This window comes from Chenopodium quinoa, unplaced genomic scaffold (genome assembly GCF_001683475.1).
Source record: "Chenopodium quinoa cultivar QQ74 unplaced genomic scaffold, ASM168347v1, whole genome shotgun sequence".
In the NCBI taxonomy this organism is placed as follows: Eukaryota; Viridiplantae; Streptophyta; class Magnoliopsida; order Caryophyllales; family Amaranthaceae; genus Chenopodium; species Chenopodium quinoa.
This window is the reverse complement of record NW_018744240.1, coordinates 1,412,921-1,419,846: the sequence shown is the minus strand read 5'-3', so window position 1 is coordinate 1,419,846 and position 6,926 is coordinate 1,412,921. Positions and strand designations below refer to the sequence as shown.

The window sequence follows — 6,926 nt, the reverse complement described above, 5'->3', positions numbered from 1 at the left end:
AATATATATTTCGGCCAAGAGCCAAGAATACAATCAAGCAATTATTCTCCATTATTGTTTGACATGGTATCGGAGCCTTGATTATTTTTACATAAACTATAACAATGGCCGGTGAGTTTAATACCAAAAAGTGAATTATTGATACCGGCGCTACCCATCATGTTACCGGAGACGAGATATGGTTATTTGATGTAACCAATATTATTCATTGCCTGTTGGTCTTCCCAATGGCGGGACTGTGCTTGCAAAGGAGGGGTCGATTCGATTATCGGCCTCAATCTATACCCTTTTCTAAAAACATGCAAACAAATCTACTGTAGCTTGTAGCTTATAAACAGTAATGCCTTACTGTTGAAAATGAATAGTGTTCTGACATTTTTGCCCTTGCCAACAGTGCAATTTTACATTTACTTGCTGCTTTCTTGTTTGCATTCTTCTACTTTCCCCGCTTTTTCCTCCACTCCACATATCCAATAGTCACTCTCTAAAAATGCTTAATCCTTCACTCTCCACCGGCGACCCTTACCCTTCCATTCATTCAATCTCGACTCCTTCAATTCTCTGTTGAAGTGGCTTCTTAGCTTTCTCTCTTCCATTGAAGCAGTTTATGAGGTATGCTATTAATTAATTATGTAATCATCGAATGTCAATTCTACAATTTTGGGGTTTTCGCTAATTAATTGTCAGTTAGTCAAACATTTGTGAATTATCGTTAATTATAGAAGTTATTTCTCTTTTAAATCCAAATTCTCAACAAAATAACCTCCAAATCGACATCAATTTTTAAAATAACCGCTACAGGTATTTTCTCTCTCCTAAATTTGGGTTTCTTTGGATTTTTTGTTGGTGATGAATTCGCCATTAAATTCTTCTCACTCTTTGTTGTTCAATTCCCTTCTTAGACTGATTAAGTGTGAATTTTTATAGCAATGGAAATTCTGATTTCATAAACTCTATCAAATTCTGATTTTTGTTCTTAGTTTTGGTTGAGCTACTCCGATCATTTACTAATTATGCTTTTTGTTCTTATTTGTTGTTGAGTTTATATCATCGTTCTCTTATTTTCTTTTGATTGCTCAATAATTTTATCCGATTTGGTTGTTCTAAACTATGCCACTAATTGTAATTGGCGATTTTTTTGTTACTCCCTCCGCCGGTGAATATCTGCAACATTTGCCAAAAACGGATGCTTTTATTATCTGCAACAAATTTTTTTATTTCCTTTTTGGTTAATATTTAACTATTAATTACCCACTATTACCCACTTTTTGGTTAGTGATCCCCTCCACCACCTATTACCCACTACCTAAAACCCACTACAAATATTTGTGTTCACACTACAAATACCAAATATATTCTTATTTTTCAACACTTAAATGTTTAGTTTATATATATCATTATATGAGTAATTTTGTATTTTTACCTTTCTCTCTCATTAATTAAATCCACCAAAACTCAATTAACACTCCCCTAAAAATTTTTCATGAGATTCCGAAAATATGTCCTTTGTTGCAGATATTCACGGGCGGAGGGAGTATTTATGATTGAGTGGGACATTTAATTTGAACAGAATTAGGTTAATAAACATAGAATTGTGATTTGCTAAAAATCTTAGAAATCATGAGTTTATATCCATATTTATTTTCGGGTTCCAAATCAAATAGGATGTTAATTGGTGAATTGTGTAGCCATGATTACCAAGTAACCACCTTCGTGGGGAAGTTGAAATTATAAGAGAAATCTTGGGATGCACCGATTTCAATTTCTTATTAATTATTTGTGGTTGTTTAACACACTTTGTTCGACAATTCGAGTTAATTCTTGGTAATTTAATCAACAGTTGGTAGAAGTTTTGAATAAGTATTTAGTGGTGTAATGGATCCCCCTATCGTGAAGCAACTCGAAGAGGGTGAGGTATTCTATCCTCTCTTGCCGATGTTTTCCAAGTATATTACTTTGTGTTGTAAATTTCTAACGATTGTTGACATTATTATTCAGGGGAATGAATGAATATTAGGATGAATCGATGCATTCTGGAGTAGATGTTGAGGCATTCACAGCTGCTCTAAATAGAGATATAGAAGGTGACTCATCCAATTCTCGGCCTGTCAGATATTTGTAAGTTTTCCCCACTTTAAAAGTAACAATATGTTGGATATCTAGAATCTATGAATAAATAATAATTGCAGCTAGCCCTTGAGGAAAGCTACATAGTCAAGATTTTTAATCAAACTTTGTTTGGTTGTTTCTTTTAAAATTGAATTGAAAAATGCTCAATATTGTTTTCCATTCTGTGAATTGTAAAAGGGAAAAATGTTCACAGATGTTTGTAAGCTCTGTACGTATGCTTCCTGTCTTACATACAGCTTCAGCCATTCTCTTCCACCTTACCTTTTCCTGTTCCTGTTTCCCGTTTTCCCTCACCGGGAGGGGAGAGAACTGGCTCTTGGCTCTGGTTCCGCGCTAATGAAACTGTCCAAGATGCGTTGACACAGGTGTGTATCCTTTTTGATGATGTGATAGATTCTTAAAAATGCAGACTTTCATTTTAAGTATCCGAACTAACATTAATCTTACTGCAGATGGCACGGAACGACATTGGCTCTTTGGTGGTTTTGTATCCAGGAGATAAAGTGCTCATTTCAGGGATAATAACGGAAAGAAGTACTTCATAACTCTAAGATCTAGATCTACATGTTATATCACTATTCAGATTATAGTAGTTTATTCTAAATGTGCTCGATAAGAATGCTAAAATAAACACTGCTTCTCAGGGATGAAATGGATGTTGTGGGGAGTAGACTATCTCAGGAAAGTCGCTGCACTGCTGCAGAGGGAAGACCTGCCAAGTATATAAGAGTTGGAGAAATCATGACCAGAACGGTATTAAATTTTTTTCCTTTGTGCAACTTTCGTCGTATATGTTGGGGCTATATTTCCAGTACTGCACTGCCAATTTAGAATGAATTGATTCTGCTTTTTTACATAGAATTTTAAAGCTCGGCATTCTTATTCTTTATGTGCTATGGTTGATTTCTCAGTCAGCGGCTTGTAACTACTGTCACTTTAGACAAAGTATTAAGCTTGTTGGCTTTCGGACAAAGTACTATATGGTTGTTTGTAACTGGATGTCCTACTTTTGTTTTTAAAAAATTAAAAGTTTACTAATGCTCTCATTTCTTACATACCTGAGCAATTTTTTTTGTATCAAGTTTATATTTACCTAGATCATAATGACATAATCATATTTTCTTTTATTATTTCATACTCCGTAGAAAGAACAAAGTAGCTAGGACAATATGATTCTCACATAGTCACATGGCATTAATTCTTCCTGGATTGTTCTGAGTTGTCAATTGAATTGATGTCTTTGATCCCAACTTCTGCATAGTTTCACCCTTGATGTGTCCATTTACTTCCCATACACCAAAAAATGAGTTGAGATTTATTCAGTTACAACTTGGACACGAAGAACTTATTAAATAAGGTATGGAGCAAATTAAAGGTTAGAGTTTCAATAATAAATCTTAGAGTTTTCTTGCATTCCTTGTATAAAGGTTAGAGTGTCACTCTCATCATTCTTGGAACCCTTGAATAAACAGACGACGATTTGGGTCTCCTTCATTTAAGTGGCTTCTGTGGTAAGATATATATTTTTTTAAAATTTTTTTTTTTATCAATCATCAAATATCAATTTCACAATCTTGGGTTCATCGTTAATTTATTTTTCTATCTAGCTAACTTAGGGTCCTTCTAAGGTTGATTGTTTACCTAATAGTCATAATTAGTGAAGTTATTCTTTTTAAGATAGGGTTTTAACGAGAAATTTATGGGTTTTATTTTGGCACATTTTTGGGGTTATTTAGATAGTTGGTTTGATTAAATCTTTGAAAATGTCAATGATTTTGTATTTTATCTGGATTGTTTGATTTCTCTCAGAATTCTATATTTTAAGTATGCTAATCATGAATTTGATTTTTGTCTCAGAACTCTTACTGGGGTTTACTCAGAGAAGTAAAAATTGGGACATAACTTTCAGTTTTTTTTGGGTTCTAGGAATTCTTTGATTTTCTCTTTATTGAAGGGGGGGTTAAGGAATTTTAGTATTTCACTGAATAAGTTGTTTCGTGTATGCATTTACCACCAATCAATTGCTTCATTCTGATGCGTTGTATTCTATTTATGTTGTAAGTTGATGATTGTTAATTGTGAAGGTAAAGATACTGCTATGTACCCAAAAAACAGAAAGATCTTGCTATGTTTGGTAAAATAGAAGATCTACGGACTACAAAGTTGATGCTAACCTCCACCCAAGTCTTTATACTACAGCTCTATTATAAGAGTTAGAGTAAGGAAATGATGCTTATCACACACTACTAAGGTAACACACATCTAGCACACTAAACATAATCTATAATCGCCATTTGGAGGATTTTTGTGTAAGAAATTAGAAAAGCAGTTTGCATAGTTGGAGTTGGGGATTTTTGTGGGGTATGATGCTTATTTATAATGTGCATATTAATCCTTTTTGAGATTGGGGATATTAGGTGCTGAACATTTGCATTTGGACCAATAGACTTTATTGACAACTTATGCAATATGAATTGTTTTGGCGATAGATAGGAATTGGTGAAAATATAGTTAATTTTTGTATACATGCTGAGCTAAAGTTTACGATGAACAAGATAAAAGATCAGTAACTTGTTAACCTGTAATTTTTAAATATTCCTCTTTAATATCTGAGAGGGATAACCGGAGTTTTTTTAACTGTTATTTATCATTTTATCTGGCATAGTTGTGATTAGTTGTTGCGGGTCTTTCTCTTATAATTTGATGTTGTAATACCAAGTATTCTTATATTTTTCTTTTTTCAGGTTTGCTGATTTTTTTTTTTTTTTTTTTGTAGTTCTTGCTCAGTACTACTTCTTATGATGGACAAAGCAGCTATATCACAAGAATATGTCCTAGCCGTTTTTTTTTGTTAGAAATAGTTTTGTATGCATCTGAGGCATTGAATTTTTTACATCTGAGCCTCTGAGGTGGAAATATCTAAGGAGAACGAAACAAGGTTAATAATCCAGCAGCTCCACTGACTTTGACATAACAACATGAGCCCGACTTGGCAGTGATGAGCATTTTATGGAAACTGCGAAGTTTTGTAGTGACATATAGCTGTTAGGAATTCTTAGGAAGATTAAAGAGTAGTTTTTTCTAACTTAAGCATTTTATGTGAACTTATTAGTCTTGAATCAAATGAATTAATTTAGACCTGTAATTGATATTTCCATTGTGATAATAATATAGTGAAAGGTAGCAGTCTCTCTCATTGTGTGATGTAAATTTAGCATTGGCCATCACACGATCTATGTTACTCCAACTTTTCATTTCACCTTGTGTTTTTGGATAATCAACACTTAACATACATGTCTACCAATGCGGCAACTTCAGATCCACATAAATAAAAGAGAGTTTGAGCTAATTGTTACTATTATTATTGTTACGGGAGTTTACCAATCAATAAAATAGATGTTTGATTATTAATTAGTTTGCCAATTAATAGCAATTATAATAAAATAATTTAATAACTGCAAATAGTAGCAATAATACAATGAGGAGCATGACCTGATCGATATATAATTGATATATATATATATATATATATATGCGTAGTTTGGACAAATTAAAAACCCTTAGAGGCTGTTTAGTTCACCTGATTTTAGCTGATCTGATCTGATCTGAACTTATTTTTCCTAATCTGATCTGATCTGAACTTATTTTTTCTGATCTGATCTGATCTGAACTTATTTTTTCTGATCTGATCTTATTTTTTCTGATCTAATCTAATCTGAACTTATTTTTTCTGATTTGACTTTATTTTAATTATTTCAATATTCTACTTTTAATGTCAATTAATATTAATGTTTAATTATTATTATTATTATTATTATTATTATTATTACTACTACTATTATAATTATTATATTATATTATTTATATTATATTATATTATATTATTATTATTATTATATTACTATTATATTATATTATTATTCTTATTATTATTATATTATTATACTATATTATATTATATTATTATTAAAAATAATAATAATATCATTATTGTTAATGGAATTGTTTCTAAAATTTCAAAAGGTGAGATTGTTTCTGGAAGATGGATCAAAGGTGGGATTATTAGATTTCATTTTCCTTTTTTTATTTAAGCTTTTATATTTAACTTGTTTCGTGTGTTTAAGTGTTTTTTTATTCATTTGTTCCTCTATTGAACCTTTTTTTTATATAAAGAAAAAGACTCTACCGAGTCGGAACCTCTCATAGGTTCTTCCGACCCATGTTAGCGTTAGGCTCCTCTATTGAAGCTTGGAAGACATGATTTGGGTCACGCACGAATTATACTCCGTAAGTAAATTAAAAGTGCCAAAAAAATAAAATTTTCCTTTTTTGACAATTTTTTCCATGTACAATGACTATTTTATCCATATTACTATAACATAATGAGCCCACATTTTATTTATAATCATAACTTAAATCAATCAACACAATATAACTACAACTTTATATTCTCAAAACTACATGTTCCCTTTAAAAATTATCCCTTAAAAGATTATCCCTTAAAAAATTAAAAAAATTAAAAAAAGTAAAGAACAGAAAAATAAATACCAAAAGTGGCGATATTCCCCATGTTCTTACCATCTTCATGTTCTTTAATACCATTCCCATTTCCAGAATGACGGTTTTCAAAGTGAAAAAAAAAATCAATCCTTACCCAAAATCGTCAACCGGATCTACCTGTTATTATGAAATCCCGTGCGCCGGTAATTTGTTCAGGCCGTTTTTCAGTGTTCTACTGAATGTTTGAGCTACATTGAGAGGCAAACAACATTTTAATGAGATAAATTGAAAGAGAC

The 6,926-nt window shown here is 31.7% G+C and overlaps 1 long non-coding RNA gene across 6 annotated transcripts; it reads left to right on the top strand.

Moving 5' to 3' along the window:
• Window positions 1-365: 365 nt before the first annotated feature.
• On the top strand, window positions 366-5,320 carry LOC110694746. Of its 6 annotated transcripts, none has more exons than XR_002505939.1 (7): window positions 378-612; window positions 1,841-1,914; window positions 1,999-2,118; window positions 2,308-2,495; window positions 2,583-2,664; window positions 2,775-2,883; window positions 4,907-5,320. It is a non-coding gene; the product is annotated as an uncharacterized LOC110694746 (long non-coding RNA). The 6 variants fall into 6 exon arrangements; XR_002505940.1 differs by having other exon boundaries at window positions 379-612; window positions 2,367-2,495; XR_002505937.1 differs by having other exon boundaries at window positions 387-612; window positions 2,324-2,495.
• The last annotated feature ends 1,606 nt before the right edge of the window (window positions 5,321-6,926 follow it).